The sequence below is a fragment of the Globicephala melas genome, chromosome 6 (genome assembly GCF_963455315.2).
Source record: "Globicephala melas chromosome 6, mGloMel1.2, whole genome shotgun sequence".
In the NCBI taxonomy this organism is placed as follows: Eukaryota; Metazoa; Chordata; class Mammalia; order Artiodactyla; family Delphinidae; genus Globicephala; species Globicephala melas.
The window spans coordinates 105,463,449-105,481,350 of NC_083319.1; the positions used below are offsets into that span (position 1 = coordinate 105,463,449).

General features: G+C 45.4%; 1 protein-coding gene across 3 annotated transcripts in view; it reads left to right on the top strand.

The window, feature by feature from the left end:
- Nucleotides 1–17,902, top strand: part of EXTL3 (exostosin like glycosyltransferase 3) — a 126,253-nt gene that overhangs the window by 48,556 nt on the left and 59,795 nt on the right. The window contains exon 1 of one of the 3 annotated variants that reach the window (XM_030879128.2): nt 15,578–15,781. The exons of 1 other annotated variant lie outside the window; for it this stretch is intronic. The gene's annotated coding sequence lies outside the window, so the exon portion shown is untranslated. Of the gene's footprint in view, nt 1–15,577; nt 15,782–17,902 lie in introns of those variants that run through there. One more of the 3 variants, XM_030879127.2, reaches the window with a different exon arrangement.

A 17,902-nucleotide genomic window follows, 5' to 3' on the forward strand; every position in this document is an offset into this window, starting at 1 on the left:
CCATACAGGGACAGAACAGGTACATTGATCAGATTAACTCCAGCACTGTGCTTTGCTCTGAACCAAAGGTTCATTTTCTGTTCTAGTTCTCATCTCAAGAATGTCCAGCCATGTTTCGCTGTGAGCCCAAACTGTAGCATCAGAGTACTCCAGTAATACCGTGACAGCAACATAAAATTGCCTTGAATTAGAATACTCCTCCCATGATTAAATTCCAAAAGGCAATTTAAGTTCCTGCCTCAAGAAGCTCTCAATCTAATAGAATAAGACAAATGCTTAAACAAATAATTACAACCCAATGTGAGCATTTTAGGGTAAAAATAAAACCACAGCGGCTTAGAGGAGGCATTAATTCTATCTGAGAGAGTGGGAAAAGGTTTCACTTAACTGATAGCTTTTTAAAAAACTTTTTATTTTGAAAAAATTTCAAATGTACAGAGAAGTTGCAAGAATGGTAAACATTAACTCGGATTCACCAGTTGTTAACGTTTTGCTGTATTTGGTCTTCTCTAGTTACACACACACACATGCGTGCACACACACACACACTATTATTGTTACTATTAATTTTGCTGAAACATTTTAAAGTTACAGACATCATCATCCTTTGCCCCTAAATACCTCAGGATGTATCTCTTAAGAACAAGGACCTTCTCTTAGGTAACCACAGTGCAGTTTTCAGATTCGGGAAGTTTAATATTGCTATAATGCTATTATATAGTAAAGAGTCCATTTTCTAATTTCACCACTTGTTCCAATAATGTATTTTATAGCAAATTTTTTCAATCTAACATCCAACTCAGGGTTACATGTTATGTTTACTTGTCATATTTGTTTAGTCTCCTTTAATCTAGAACATTTCCTCAGCCTTCCCCTCCTTCCTTCCTTTCTTTTTTTCATGATACTGACATTTTTTTGTGTGTGTGCCGTACGTGGGCCTCTCACTGCCGTGGCCTCTCCCGTCACGGAGCACAGGCTCCGGACGTGCAGGCCCAGCGGCCACGGCCCACGGGCCCAGCCGCTCCGTGGCATGCGGGATCCTCCCGGACCGGGGCACGAACCCGCGTCCCCTGCATCGGCAGGCGGACTCCCAACCACTGTGCCACCAGGGAAGACCGATACCGACATTTTTAGATTATAGGTCAGTTGTCTGGTAAAACGTTCCTCAGCATGGGTTTGTTTGATTGTTACCTCATGGTTAGATTGCATCATGCTTTGTTTTTCTTTTGAAATAATTTCAAACTTACATAAAAGTCAGAATTATATAGCTTTGCACCTTTTTTTAAGTTCCAAATGATTCTTCTCCAGGTTCACCAAGTTTTAACATTTTATCACATCTGCACTTGTTTTATCATTTTCTCTTTTCCCTTTATGTGTGTTTGTATGTGTATGTAGGCATAGACAGTAGTTTTTTAAAAAAAAATCTGAACCAGTTAAGATAGGTGTCACCCTTTAAGTGACAGCTTTTAAATTTTTTAAAATTTAAATTAAAATTGTGTATATTTAAGGGGTACAACATGCTTTTGTATGCATGTACATACTGAAACGGTTATGATAGTCAAGCTAATTAACGTACCGTTTCCTTGCCCCAGAATAGTTAACCTTGTATTGTGGTGAAATCTAACCTCTTAGCAAATTTCCAGTATTCAATACAGTATTACTGACTACAGTCATCATGCTGTACACTGGATCTCTAGACTTCTTCATCCTACATGATGGCAACTTTGTACCCTTTGGCCAACATCTCCTTGTTTGCCCCACCTCCACACCTCTGGAAACCACCGTTTTACTCTCTGCTTGTATGTATTCGACGTCTTTAGATTTCACATCTAAGTGAGATCATGCAGTTTTTATCTTCCCACATCTAGATCATTTCATTTCACATAATGTCCTCTGGGTTCATCCATGTTGTCACAAATGGCAGGAGTTTCATCTTCTTAAAGGCTGAATAATATTTCATTGTGTGTATCCATCAATGGACAATTAGGTTGTTTCCATATCTTGGCTATTGTGAATAATGCTGCAGTGAACATGGGAGTGCAGGTACCTCGTTGAGGTACTAATTTCACTTCTTTTGGGTGTATACGCAGAATAGGATAGTTCTGTTTTTAGTGTTTTGAAGAACCTCCATATTGTTTTCCATACGGCTGGATGAATTTACATTCTCACCAGCAGTGCACAAAGGTTCCCTTTGGCAACATTTTGTTATTGCTTGTCTTTTGTTATTGGCAACATCTTTGGCAACATTTTGTTATTGCTTGTCTTTTGATGGTAGCCATCCTAACACGTGTGAGGGGACATCTCGTGGTTTTGATATGCATTTCCCTGATGATTAGTGATGTTGAGCACCTTTCTTGTACTTGTTGACTGTATGCCGTCTTTGGAAAAATGTCTGTTTAGGTTTTTCCCCATTTTTTATTTGGGTAGTTTGTTTTTTGCCACTGAGTTTTAGGAGTTCTTTATATATCTTTTATATTAACCCTTATCAGATATGTGGTTTGAAAATATTTTCTCCTAATCTGTAGGTTGGCTTTTCAACTTATTGATTCCTTTGCTATGTAGAAGCTTTTTAGCTTGTTTATTTTTGCTTTTGTTGCCCGAGTTTTCGTTGTCGTGTTAAGTGACAGCTTTTGAAAAAGTTCTTGAGGGGATGAAGAAGCTTGCGAGTTGGACAGAACAACTTGGTGTGGGAAGGGAATTACAACCAGAGGGATCAACATGTGTGGAGATGTAAGCCAATATGTATATGATGTAGCTGGTGAAGACTCAATATTTTAGAGTAACCAGGATGGGGGAGAAGGGACAGGAAGGCAGTTGGACTTTGTTCCATATGAAAAAAGAAACGTTGAAGATATTAAAGCAAAGAGATGATAGCATCATATTATTTTCTAGAGAATTTAACTGTAGGGCATCTTGGAGGAGAAAGGGCAGAAGAGACCAACGAGGTGGATGTTGCATTAGACCAGGTGATGAAGAAGACCTGAAGGAAGGGGATGCAGGAGAATCTTTGTTGAATTCCAGCTGTGTGCTGGCCATTTTGCATTTAATTATCACAAAAACCTGAGGTCAGAGAGGTTAAGGAACTTGGCCAAGAATAGTCTTGGTAAGTTTATGGCATAGTTAATATTTGAACCCAGGCCCATGTGGCTCTAAAGGCCTGGGGTCATGAGGGATGGAGCAGGACTGAGAGGTGGACATAGGATTCTGGATATCAAACTCTGATAGCCAGTTGGACACAGTGGACAGGGAGACAGGAGGATAACAGTTGATATTAATGATGAAAATGGGGGAATTCCCTGGCGGTCCAGTGGTTAGGACTCCATATTTCCACTGCAGGGGGCACGGGTTCCATCCCTCATTGAGGAAGTAAGACCCCATGAGCTCTGCAGCACAGCCAAAAAAAAAAAAAAAATGATGAAAATGGTTACTAGGAAGAAAAAGAATTGGCGAAGACAGAGAAAATGGTCATTTTGTTAATAGTCTCTATGACTTTGGTTTGGAAGGCTGGGTTTGTGCAATACCTAGGACAAGATGTCTAGTGGGCAGTTTGGCTTAAGAGCTCAGAAGAAAGGTCTAGGTTAAAAGTAGAGGGCTTCCCTGGTGGCGCAGTGGTTGAGAGTCTGCCTGCCGATGCAGGGGGCATGGGTTCGTGCCCCGGTCCGGGAAGATCCCACATGCCGCGGAGCGGCTGGGCCCGTGAGCCATGGCCGCTGAGCCTGCGCGTCCGGAGCCTGTGCTCCGCAATGGGAGAGGCCACAACAGTGAGAGGCCCGCGTACCGAAAAAAAAAAAAAAAAAAAAAAAGTAGTGCCACTTTGGGGCTTCTTTGTCAAAAGCCAGAACAGATGAGAGGAGAATCCGTGAATATGTACCCAGATGTCAGCTAAAGTAGCATTCTCTTTTGAGATTTAAGTGTTGAAGTTAGCTTGTCCCCATCCCACATCCATTGGGGCCTTCAATTCCTGCTCCAAGATTTCTTTTAATTCCTGGGAGCTGATTTTATGGCTCCTTTGGCTTTTGCATTTCTGCTTCCACTAAATTCTTCATGTCACTTGTAACTCAATTCCCTTGTTCTTATTCCTTGGTTCCACGCTGACCCAGTTGTAGAACTCAGACCCGCCCCCGATCTTTTTTTCCTGGATTTCCCTCCAAATCACTCACCTAAGGCATTTGTGCATGTGTCAGATATTACTGAAGGCTTAGGGGATTTTATGTCCTTAGCAACACAAACAATGTAAAGTCCAATAATAGATATTTCTATTTTAAACCTACTTTCAGCTCTGCTGTCCCTGGAGCTCTCTCCCCAAGCTTTTACCTCCCACGTTGTTGTTTCAGCCCCATTTCTCCTTATCCCCCTCCCATTTCCTCTCCTTTTTGCTCTCTTTCAGTCCTCATCTCCTTGGTCTTTTTTTTTTTTCTTTCTTTTTTTTAATGTAAAGCTCTGTTTAGCTCTCTCTTTTCTTCAGTTTTATTGTAAGTCTAGCTTTCTTCTTTCATACTCCAAGCATTGGGCTTCCCTGGTGGCGCAGTGGTTGAGAGTCCGCCTGCCGATGCAGGGGACACGGGTTCGTGCCCCGGTCCGAGAAGATCCCACATGCCGCTGAGCCTGCGCGTCTGGAGCCTGTTGCTCCGCAACGGGAGAGGCCACAACAGTGAGAGGCCCGCGTACCGCAAAACAAACAACAACAAAAAAAACTTCATTCATATCAAGGTAGTTTCCTCAATAAGGCATTTTCTATCCCTAAGAGGAGCTCTGACATCAGCTGCTAAAATAATAATTTTTCACCCCAATATTTATAGATAGGTTTAAAAGTGGGAAGACGGAATTTAAAAGAGATTATGTCTGTTGTTTCTGCTTTCTCTGTGAATGAGACATGCTCATCTGTTGCGATAACGATGGGCTTGTGAAGATCTGACAGCCAAGGTGAGGGATTCTGTCAATAGAAATTTACCAGATTTCTAAAATATTATAAAATACCATATTTACATAGGATGATTCCTTTAACTAAGCCTACAGACTTGTAGAATTGATTCCCTTGCTAGAGATGCATTCTTCAGTTTACTGAGTACTTAGGTCAATATGAGAAAAGTAGAAAAAGCAACGGAGAAGGAAAAAGTCGATGTAAGCAAACTAAAGCCAGAGTAATGGAGATCACAAGACCTCACTAATCCTCTCTCCCAATGTAGGCATGAATACATGTTAAGCAGTTTTGGCACTGTGTTGGGGCTAGAGAGCTGTTCATCTTGTAGCTGAAGAAGGATAAAGGAGTTGCATTAGTTATTTATTGTTCCATAACACATTACCTCACACTTTGTCATTTAAAACACAACTATTTATTATATCTCAATGTCTGTAGGTCAGGAATTCAGCAGCAGCTTAGCTGGGCCGTTCTGGCTCAGGGTTTTCCATTAGGCTGCAGTCATCCAGAGGTTTGGCTGGAGCTGGGGTGGTCTGCTCCCAGTTTTACTCACCTGGCTTTGCGCAGGAAGCCTCAGTTCCCTATCACAAGGACCTCTCTGTAGTGTTGCTCATGACATGGCAGCTGGCTTCTTCCAGAGTGAGGGATGGAAGAAAGAGACAAACCATGGTGAAAGCTGAAAAGCCTTGTATAACTTAATCTCAGGAGCGACACGTCATCACTTTTCCTGTGTTCTCTTGGTCACACACACCATCCCTGGTATAGAGTGGGAGGGGACCACAAGGGTGTGAATACCAGGGGCAGGGATCATTGGGGACGTTTTGGAGGTCTGCCAACACAGGAGTCTTTCCACAAACTTTTTTTTTTTTTTTTTGGTACAGGGGCCTCTCACTGTTGTGGCCTCTCCCGTTGTGGAGCACAGGCTCTGGACGCGCAGGCTCAGCGGCCATGGCTTACGGGCCCAGCTGCTCCGCGGCACGTGGGATCTTCCCGGACCAGGGCATGAACCCGTGTCCCCTGCATCGGCAGGCGGACTCCCAACCACTGCGCCACCAGGGAAGCCCCCACAAACATTTTTTTTGATTGTGTCTGTGTGGGCTTATACTTTAAAATGCCACGAAGGGAGATATTTAGACAGACTGGTAGTTAGTTGACTTTTGGATTTAACGGACTAGTAAAATAAAAAATAACTGATAGTGGTAGGGAGCAAAATAGGTATGTTTCAGTATTTCGTCATATAAGGAAGATAAAGAAAAAACTGCCATTTACCATTATCATCATTTCATAAAAACATGTTAGCACAAGAAAAGGGAAAGGACATAATCTCAAAGGACAATCTTTTCAATTGAATAAATTTAGCTTTATTAAAAACTCACGGGCTTCCCTGGTGGCGCAGTGGTTCAGAGTCCGCCTGTCGATGCAGGGGACACGGGTTCGTGCCCCAGTTCGGGAAGATCCCACATGCCGCGGAGCGGTTAAGCCCGTGAGCCATGGCCGCTGAGCCTGCGTGTCCGGCGCCTGTGCTCCGCAACGGGAGAGGCCACAACAGTGAGAGGCCCGCATACCGCAAAAAACCCCCAAAAAACCAAAAAACAAAAAAAAACTCACTAACTTGCCTTGGCTTTTCTCGTTTAACTGTAGACTGATGAAAACTTCATTTGTTCTTGATCTAAAAACTGTCATTCAGGGGCTTCCCTGGTGGCGCAGTGGTTGAGAGTCCGCCTGCCGATGCAGGGGACGCGGGTTCGTGCCCCGGTCCGGGAAGATCCCACATGCCGCTGAGCGGCTGGGCCCGTGAGCCATGGCCGCTGAGCCTGCGCGTCCGCAGCCTGTGCTCCGCAACGAGAGAGGCCACAGCAGTGAGAGGCCCACGTACCGCAAAACAAACAAACAAACAAACAAACAAACAAAAAACTGTCATTCAGGAACCACTGAGACAGACATGGAATGTCTTTAGAGATGACTATGAGAATCATGTAGAAACACATAATAGTCCATTCAAAGTAAGTGAAAAAGGGAGAAATGGAAATGGTTGATACATAAAGATAGCGATTTTACAAAATTGGGCTCAGGAGCTGGAAGGAAGCCATAGAGTTGGCAAATATTTAATTTATCAGTTTTTGTGATTGTTTTGCTATTAATTTATGTGCCTACTAACATTTACATGCTTATTGTTTAAGCTAATTAAATATGAAATATAAGGAAATATTGAGCATCATTGAAACATAGTTAAATGTACATAAAAATAATACAAATACAGGTAGTATTTGAACTTTTAAAGGATTTTCATACTTAGCATTTTTCATATATGGTTAAAGTGTTTTTGGATTATTTACATCAGCCATCCTTTTACTAAATAATCACCTCTTCACCTTACAGTTATGCTTTTCATCATAACCTACACAACGTAATGATGTGTGTCCCTTTGTAACAAGAGGGTGAAATAATCCGACATTAGAGTTATCCATTAGAGTTGAGCTTTGGGTTGTTCGTTTTGGACCACAGAATTGATGTATTTGTAGAAATGTGGTCACACTTTCATTTGGTTCCATTTTTGACCTGTGGCATAGTCTTTGCAAGGCTTCTGAAGGCTTGGGTTGAGGAAGGGGTCAATGATTATTTTGTTCTGGGATCGACTGGGACCACTAGCAACATGCTCTCACTATTTAGGTTGAGAATTCATATTTAGGAATATTTGGGAAAATAGTATTTCTCTTTAATAAAATCTTGTTGCAAACCTTCATGAATTGGTTTAAAATCTCCACATTTTTCTTTTGAAAATCTGGTTGGCAGAAACTACTTAAAAAGAATACATAAACCCGTATGTTATTAAAAAGTTATATATTTTAAAAGTTTTGAGCAAGATTACATTTGGGAATTGCTCTTTCAATTTTGATTTTCCAGGCAAATTGGTTAACTAAGATGTTAATTGACGTTCTTTAAGTACCTCTGAGACACTTGGCTAATTTTCAGTTGGAATGCCTTGTTTACAGGAAGCTTTTTTTTTTTTTTTTTTTTTTTTTTGCAGTACGCAGGCCTCTCACTGCTGTGGCCTCTCCCGTTGCGGAGCACAGGCTCCGGACGCGCAGGCTCAGCGGCCATGGCTCACGGGCCCAGCCGCTCCGCGGCATGTGGGATCCTCCCAGACCGGGGCACGAACCCGTGTCCCCTCATTGGCAGGGGGACTCCCAACCACTGCGCCACCAGGGAAGCCCTACAGGAAGCGTTTTTAAGTGAAAGTGGTGAGCAGTTGATTTTTTAAATCTATGAGTAACTTTTGGTATTAGGACAATTTTGGAGTCGTGGAGCTACCTACAAATGTGACATTGGAACTCAGCCATCTAGTGCTTGGCCTGACTTGTCTTTTTTCTGGTTATAGCTCTCACTGCATTAAGGTCTTCAGCTAGTCATTCATGCCATGTTGTGGCATGTTGTACCTAACTGGGCACATTTTTACTACTTACTGGCGTAATTTAGGGCAAGTGTTAGGTGCCTGTATATTTGCCTTTGGGAACATTTGCATCACTATTTGGAACTTCCAGGAGCAGGCTTAGGAAATTTTGATGGCATTTTGATATCTACTGATCGTCCAGTGTGACTGCCTCAGCAAAGCTGTGCTGACATGGTGAGCAGAGAATAAAAACACACAGGGGAGAAGGCTTTTGAGGGAAGAAGGGAACTTAGAGACAGATACATTATATTTGAGGGACAGTAACTTTTAGAATGTTAATTGGTCATTATAGATTACACGTCTTGTGTAGACAACAGGTTTGCCTCAGGCTAAGCTTCCTGATGTGAAACTAGTACAAAACTTATTTTTCTTTTTTTAAACAAATTTTTTATTGGAGTACAGCTGGTTTACAATGTTGTGTTAGTTTCAGATGTACAGCAAAGTGAATCAGTTATACCTATACATATATCCACTCTTTTGTTAGATTCTTTTCCCATATAGGCCATTATAGAGTATTGAATAGAGTTCCCTGTGCTCTACAGTAGGTTCCTATTAGCAAAACTTATTTTTCACAGCCACGTGCAAGGTAGTGAGGAAACGAGTTAAATCCTCTTTTTGACAGTAATACACGCTTTGTTTTGGACCTCAGGTTAACTCAGTGTTCTTACTACAAATTATCGCAAACCACCCAAACTGTCCCACCTTTTGCCAGATGACAAAACAGCCTCTTTTTAACTTCAAAGCAAGGACTTTCAGACTGAGCCATTTAGCAGGCTAAAGAGTGCTATCCGTGGAGCCTCAGAAGATGACCTTTTGTCGTTTTTGGCATTGATGGACCAAAGAGAAGAGTAACCTTGGAACTCTAATCTAGAAATTGTCATGCATTGTTCTAAATATAAGCCACAAAATTGCTCAGTCATATATAGAAAGATCCTGAGTAGTGGTTGTCAGCACTTTCTTTTAAAATCAAAGCATTACGGAGAGAACAAGTTCTTATCTGACTTAAACTCACTGACAATTCCTGAATCATACCTTTTGAAGGTTGCTGGGGGTCACCAATGGCTTGGTTGTGATTGATCTAGAAGCTCTGCTGAGTGGACTGTGGGCCTGACCATTATCATGGAAAGTGACAACTGGCACCTCCCTCCCTGAGACTTGCAGTAACTTTTATCATCAATTTCTCCTTCCATAGCATGAAAACTCCCTTCTCCTGGGTATTAACATTTTGGGGAAAATAGGTAATCAGTGGGGACCTGCTAAGAGAGCGTTTTGCTGAAATTTTTTAAATAAACAATTTCCTGGTGTAAGAACACAGTCTTACTTAGTATAATTTGTCACATTATATGCATTTTATGTTTCTCTGGCATCTACACCTCAAACTGTAATTCCCTTGTGAAAGAAGTACTTACCAACTTCTTCGGACAGCCAGTTTTTAAATCTTTTTTTATCATTTCTCCATTTAACAGAATCAGATGCCTTAGTTAAATCCATTAACGCAACATGCAATTCACGTTGCCATTTTCAGCATTTCCCTCGCACTGCAGTGTAGTCAAGTTGTTAAGATTTCAGGCTCCGGGATCAGACTACTTGGGTCCAAATCCTGGCACCATCACCTACCGGGTGTGTGATTTGCACAAGTTACTTGTCCTCTCTGGGCTTCCGTCTTCTCCTCCGAGAAATGGGAATCGTCGTGGTACTTACTGTGTAGGGTTGTCATAGGGACTAAATGAGGTAATACGTGCCACAAACAAACCTATTCACACTAATTTAAATAAGTAAGGTTTTCTTTTTTGTGCTAGTATGGTTACGTGAGCAATCTGATGGATACCCAGTGGCAGGTGGGGCGCATGCGTACCAGAGCTGGAGAGTAAGCAGCCTCTGGGGCGTGTCCCTCCATCTCCCACAGGTTTGTTTGCTTCCTTCTGTGTATTGGCTCTCTTTTCTGCAGATCAACTTTCTTTGCTTATCACAGTGCATATGTCCAGAAATTCTTTGCCTCAAATCTGTGCAATTTCTTAGATGAAGCACTCTCTATCACCTGACTCAGCTTCAAAGTGTCCGGCTCCCAAGTGTCCAGGTGAGAGCAAGTCCAGTCAGCTGGGGCTGGAGGGGAGGAGGCTGTGCAGTAGGAGTGGCGGCTCTTTCCAAAGGCTGATGGGTTTAGGGTCTCTAAGAAGGTGGCGGACGGGGCCAGCAGTAATTGGCATCTCTAGGATAAACATAGCAACAGTGTTCAAGGGTGATTAAAGGCTCCTTGCCTTAACCATTAATTACTTAATTTTAAAAACTTTTTAAATTGAAGGATACCATACATATAGAAAAGGACACATATGTAAAGTGTATAGCCTGATGGATTGGGACAAACTGAACGCACCTGTGTAACTGCAGCCAGCTCAAGAAACAGCAGGACCAGTGCCCACGCAGCCCCTTTTGTTCCCCTCCAGTAACTATTTCCTAAGAGTAGATTAGTTTTGCCTGTTTTCATATTTTCTATGAGTGGAATCATACCCTATATACTTTTTCATGTCTGTCTTCTTTTGCTAAACGTTGAGACATTCATCAATTTTGTTGTGTATATTTGCAAAGCATTCATTCTCATTGCTGTAAAGTATTCCACTGTGTGAATACACTATACTTTATCTAGTCTACCGCTGATGGACATTTGGGTAGTTTTTATTCTGTTTCTGTCTGTTTCTAGTGGTGCTGCCATGGACTGGTTTTGTTGAACATGTACGTGTTAGTACTGATTACTTTTACCACCAGAGGCTTATATACGGTGTGGTGAATTATCTTCCATTACATATAATTGTATTGATGGTCTCTTAAGGGTGAATATTGTTATGATTTTATCTAGTGATTTCTTATTTTTTAAAAAAATAGTTTATTTTTGGCTGTGTTGGGTCTTCGTTGCTGTGCGCGAGCTTTCTCTAGTTGCGGCGAGTGGGGTCTAGTTTACTCTTCCTTGCAGGGCATGGGCTTCTCGATGCGGTGGCTTCTCTTTGTTGTGGAGCATGGGCTCTAGGCACGCGGGCTTCAGTAGTTGTGGTACGCGGGCTCAGTAGTTGTGGCTTGTGGGCTCTAGAGTGCAGGCTCAGTAGTTGAGGTGCACGGGCTTAGTTGCTCCATGGCATGTGGGATCTTCCCAGACCAGGGCTTGAACCCATGTCCCCTGCATTGGCAGGCGGATTCTTAACCACTGCACCACGAGGGAAGTCTGATTTCTTTTTATGTTGTGACTTTCATGGCATGAGGGCAGGGTCATGCTCTAGACATTTTGCATATATGAAAGAACCTTGCATATATTTTGGTAGGTGCTCAGCTACTTATTGATGGAATGAATGAATGAATGAATGAACAAATGAATGAATGGTGTATGCCTCCTTTTCTGGGAACAAGCCCTGTTTTTTTTTTTTTTTGCGGTACGCGGGCCTCTCACTGCTGTGGCCTCTCCCGTTGTGGAGCACAGCCTCTGGACGCGCAGGCCCAGCGACCATGGCTCACGGGCCCAGCCACTCTGCGGCACGTGGGATCCTCCTGGACCAGGGCACGAACCCGTGTCCCCTGCATCGCAGGCGGACTCTCAACCACTGTGCCACCAGGGAAGCCCAACAAGCCCTATTTATAGGAGAGGCTCCAACTGCTATATTTAGACAAGGTTCACCCGCTGCTCAACCAAGGCTGATGGATCGAGAGGTGGAAAAGGGACCCAAGCCAGGCCAGTCATACCTCTTTTCTGGGAATTTAAAATTTGGAACCAAAAATAAAGAGACTGGGCACTGCTGAGTCCCTATGACCATGCTTTAGAGAGAAGATCCATAGGCTTCTGCTATTAGAAGCCTACAATATGTTGTAAAAAGTCATAATATTGAGAGGTTTCATATCAGTGAAGATGAGCTTCATTGTATGTCCTGTTGTCTTGGCTTTCTTTCTTGAGGAGAGCCCCTGTGAATGTGATTGTATTTCCTGAGCCAGAACTTAAAATAGTAAGGCAACAGCCCAGGAGAGGACTTGAAGCCAGGAACTAGGTGTGAGACTGCAGAGGACAGATTGTAGAGATCCTACACATCAAGGCTTTAAGTCTTGAAAATTGATTTAACGTGCAGGTAAAGAGAGATGTCAAAGATGACACCAGGGGAATTCCCTGTTGGTCCAGTGGTTAGGACTCGGTGTTTTCACTGCCGAGGGAACTAAGATCCTGCAAGCTGCATGGCGTAGCCAAAAAAAAAAATGATGCCAGGTTTTGAGTTTCTATGTTAGGAAAGATAATGGTCACACTATTATAAATAAGGGCATTTGAGGAGAGCATAGGGGGAAGGGATAAAGATGAGTTCAGTGTGGGATACATTAAGCTTAAGGTCCTGGTAAGACAACCAGATTGTTCTGGTCAAGAATATTGACTTTGAAGTTGGGGAGACTTGGAGTTCCATCTGTACTTTGCACTTCACTCTGTGACCTTGGGCACCTTATTTATTTAGCCTCTTGACATGTCAGTTCCCTATCAGTAAGCTGATATCACCCTGCAAGGATTTAACTGAGACAATGCCAACGAAGGGTTTAGCTTAGTATTCATAAAATAGGTATTCATAGGATGATGATGGTGATGTCTCCAGTGCAGCTGGAAAATAGGGACTGGGGCGATGCAGTGAGGGATCTACTTCGAGGTTTAGATGATACTAGGAAGAGAACGCGGAGAGGAAAAGAAAGTGGCCCACATCATAGCTAGAGAGATGAACTGTGGGAGAAAAGAGGCTCACAAGATCCAAAGGAGGCAGGTGCTCAGCAGCACCCAGGGCTCTAGGGATGTCAAGGTTTGACCAAATTTTGGTTGGGTATCCTTTTTCACCCTAAACCTTGAACTATTGTTGGAATCAAATAAGTCGGCGTTAGGGGCAGCAATGTTAAGTCACTCAGATGTAGAAGAAGACATTTAGGATGAGTCCGCCAGGAAGCAGCTATCTGCAGGCCCTCTTTTGTCCGCGTGGAGATGAACCAGTGCTTGGTGATGAACCAGCCCTGGCTTCTGGGCTTCTTTTGCGTCTCCTCCCACACTGCCAGACTTCTGCCTGCTGCCACAGACCTCTGGAGGAGAGCCAAGAAGATAAAGTGTGAAGAAAAAAAAAAAAAAAGAACAACTTCAGGCTATTTTTTTTTTTGCGGTACGTGGGCCTCACTGTTGTGGCCTTTCCCATTGCGGAGCACAGGCTCCAGACACGCAGGCTCAGTGGCCATGGCTCACGGGCCCAGCCGCTCCGCGGCACGTGGGATCTTCCTGGACCGGGGGACCGGGGCACAAACCTGTGTCCCCTGCATCGGCAGGCGGACTCTCAACCACTGCACCACCAGGGAAGCCCAGGCTATTCTTGATATTTGGGCAACAGAACAGTTTTCCCCATTTTCATTTCATTTCATTTCTTTTGATTTTTAAAGCATTTTGATTTTTGCTTCCCTGCCTCCAACTTTTCCCAACAAAATTGGTAAAAATTAGAAAGGAATTTTTTTGTGTGTGATAATTATTTACTTTATTTTTGTCTGCGTTGGGTCTTCGTTGCTGCGCGCGGGCTTTCTCTAGTTGTGAGCGGGGGCTGCTCTTCGTTGTGGTGTGCAGGCTTCTGCTGTGGAGCACAGGTTCTAGGAGCACGGGCTTCAGTAGTTGTGGCTCATGGGCTTTGGAGCGCAGGCTCAGTACTTGTGGCACACGGGCTTAGTTGCTCAGCAGCATGTGGGATCTTCCTGGACCAGGGCTCGAACCTGTGTCCCCTGCATTGTCAGGCAAATTCCTAACTACTGCACCAGCAGGGAAGCCCAGAAAGGGGTTGTTTTTATACATATATGACAGTGGTACGACTTTGAAGGTTTAAGTTTGTCCTTAGTAATAAAGGGAAAAGGAGAGGTAAGAGTGTGGTGAGAGGGAAGAGTAAGAAGATGTCAGGAAAGAGAGAAGAAAAGGGGGATCAGAAAAAGGAGGGGTGGATGGGTTTGGGGAGATGAAGAGTGTTCTCTGGAGAACAGGTTGCTAGGTTTTGAAAAGTTTTGTTTTGCAAATGGAAACCTTAGCCCAAACTGTCCCATGTCAGCCTCTGGGCTCCACCAGGAAAGGTGTGTGGATGAGACAGGGCAGCTGTGGAGGGGTCTCAGGGCGTGCAGTTTGTCTAACGTACAGACCACCCAAGTACGGGGATCCCAGCTCTCCCCTGCCTTGCCTCCCCAGCTTCTTTGTATCCTGGTGTGTGTCGGGTTCCCTGGTTGGAAAACCCTGGAGTAGAAGCCCCGCCCTTTGGAAATCAAAAGCATGTTTAAAGAAAGTTGAAGCAAATTTGATCTTACATCATATTGCATTTACGGATAATGGCTTAAACGCATTCCTGAGTCAACATTAATAATCAGGTGTGTCTTCCAGGATTGGTGGAGTTCCTCAACCCACTCCCATCATTTCAGTTAAACAAAAAGTTTTGTCCTGACTTTGCAAGTTTGAAGTTGACAGCGACGCGTCTCTTAGGGCAGTAGGAATATGTGCGCTTTTCCGCTCACAGGGGTTGGCTCTTAAGTATTTCAAACTGCATCGCCTTTTCCTCCCAGTTTTGGTTGACCACGCCAACACGACTGGACTAAACCATTGTTTTTGCAAACCTCCGGGATTTTTTTTCCTAGGCATCACGCCGTCCGGCCTTTTCTTTGTTGTTAAATAATCAGAGTGTTTCACAACTCCAGACCATTGCCAGAGACCGGTAAGCTCACTGAGGAAGGCCTTTTCTGTGGGGATGGCTTTATTTTTAGACCTAAAGTTCACCGGGCCGCTCCAAGCGGCTGAGGTTCTGGAGTCAGAACGCGATCCAGAACCGGCGGGAGCATTCTCTTCGCAAGCCCCGGAGAGGTTTTTCGGAAAGGGTTAGGAGCATTGGTAGGACGCGGGTCTGAGGGCCCAGAGGGGCGGGCACGGGCTTCCTCCACGCGGGCGTCTCCCACAATCCCCGGCGCGGCCGCTCGCGGTGCCCAAGGCCTTGGCGGCCCTTCGGGCGCGGTCGGCGAAGTTGCTGACGCCCCGCCCCGCTCCTTTGCCCCAGCCACGCCCCTTTGCCCCCGCCCACCGCCAACTCCCCGCCCCCCACGCTCTCCTCGCGCCCCCGCCCCCACCCCCACCCCCAGCTCGCGAGCGCCCGGGTTCGGCCATTTCCGGCGCGGCGCACTTCGGCAAGTTCCGCCGGCGCTGGTCGGAAATGGCTGCCAGCCTGCAGGGGGAGCTGAGGATCCGGCGCGGCCTGGAAGGCGGGCTGCAGGCGGCGAGAGCGGCTGTTGGGAGCCTGAGTCTCGCGCAGGCGGCGGTGGCGGCTCGTCCCTGAACTGGAAGCCGGTAGGACTCCTGGCGGCGGCGGGAGCCCGGAGCAGCCGGGGCGGCAGCCCGGAAGGGGCTCGTGGTAGGGATCCCGGGGCCGGCCGCGTCCGGGGCCGGCCGCTTTGGGGCCGCGGGAGCCGGCGAAAGGCTGCTGCCCGGTGCGGCGGGGGCGTGCAGCCTCGGAGTAGGCCTTCTCAGATGTCTCGGGAGAGGACTTCCAGAGCCTTAGCCACCAGCGAGGGGGGTGGGTAACGGGTAGCGGGCCCCCTCGGGGGTTTGGGGGGGGTCTAAACGTGACCACCCCACCCCCAGACACCCCCTGTAGTCCCAGTTACCTCGCACCCACCTCTACCCCTTTTTCTAAAGGCTCGGCCTCAGCTGTGCAGCTCTCTCCCCTCCTTTCCCCTCCTGTGTTTGTCCAGCTGTTTGTGCAGAGCATCTTCGGTCCACGAAGGGGCCTCCCGGACTGCCCCCCCTCCCCTTTTCTGCGTGCACACACTCCCAGTTCTGCTTTCCGCTGCATTCAGACACAGCCGCCAGCAGCTGCTCTTCCTCTGGCTCTTTTCACCAGGCTCACCTCCTTTTATGAGGAGCCCACAGTCAGAATAGCCACTTCCTGCCCAAGGGTCCAGGTGCTGCTGTTCTGTGCTTCTGGGGCCCTGGGGCCCAGGATCTGAAGCGGTGGGCCCAAAGCTGCTTGGGCAGGAGAGGGGCTGCGGAGTGCGCGTCTACACGACTGAAATCTTAGCCGAGTTATTCGGATTACCCGGCACGGTTCAGTGCGAATCCGGAACCCTATGGAGACCGGGCAGGGCTGCCAGACTGCAGAGAGGCTGTTTCTCTTCTCCACGTTGAGCCAGTGGTTCAGAACCTTTTTAAGTTTTTGTGGCTCTCAAAAGATTTGAATTTGATGAATTCCTCCCTCCTCTTTTCTTTTCAGAAATTCTAAGGGGCTTCATCAAGTCCTCTCGGTTCCACTCGTTTGGAGGAGGAGAGGCAGAGCACATGTCGTTTTTTTCCCCATATGTGGTTTATCTAAGAGGTCTCTTTATATTTCTTCTCCTCGTTTTCTTTCTCCAATTTAGGTAGCTTCATTTTTGAAGGCTGGGCTCCCCATGTTTTCTGACGTTTTTTAAAAGATCTGTGCATTGTAGTCACGAAGACGGCCTTTACCCCCGTTTTGCTCAGCCAGTGTCTCGCACTCTGGTTCAGTTATTCTAACTGTACTGAGTGCCTGGGATCGTAACCTGGGTGGTCCTGATAGTCTTGAGTGGAGCTCAGCGTTCTCACCAACTTTTACCAGGGGACTTTTAAATATTTCAGGGTGAAAGAAGACCCATGTTGTTAAACTCATACTTGGTGTGTTAAAAATACCTTTTCCTGTGGGAATTGCCTGATATTCTGCTTGTGAGGAGTCGTTAGTATTCATAAATATTGATATGAGGGAAACTGGCCTCAGTGCTTTCCGGAAGAGGATTCAAATCGTGTATCTTCAGAATACTTGAAACATGGCTTATTTAATACTTGAAGAGATGGCCACTGCTCTCCGGGGGGGCATACCTACTGGACAAACGACTGCCGAGCTTGCGTCTTCAGGTCCCCACGCCTCACTTTACTAAGGCGAAGAAAACCTGCTTAGCGTGTGTAGTTGGAATCTTTTTATGATTAGGCCTCAGAGTTTTAACCTGTGAATACAAAGAATTTAAGCAAACAGGTTTGAGAGAAATGAGTCAGGGGTAAAGTTAAGCCTGAGAAGTAGACTTCCAGGGGGTGAAGGGGGGAGATTCAAAGGATAGCTTGACACCATCAGAAGAATGTATGGGGATTAGATAAGGGCCTGCCCTTTCCCTCAGGGCTTTAGGATGGCTGTTGATTGAAAACTCACTGAAGGGCGGTACAGGAGTGAGGCCTTGGCTGTGGTGGGCTGTGTGTGTGTGGGCGTCCCTAACTGAGCCAAGACTGGTAGATGGTCCGGTGGAGGAGGGTTGGAGATACTGCCTGAAGCAGAAGGAGATTGAGGTATTAGGAGGAAAATGAAGATCCCTCCTGATCTGCTGTTGGTAGAGGCTTGAATGTCTTTGCATATAATTACTTCAGAGTGAGGCAAGGAATATGAACCTTTCATAAAGTCGTAAAACTGTGCACTAGTTTCTGCTGGATATTAAGTTTAGCTCAGGAAACTTCTGTTAACATATTTATCTTC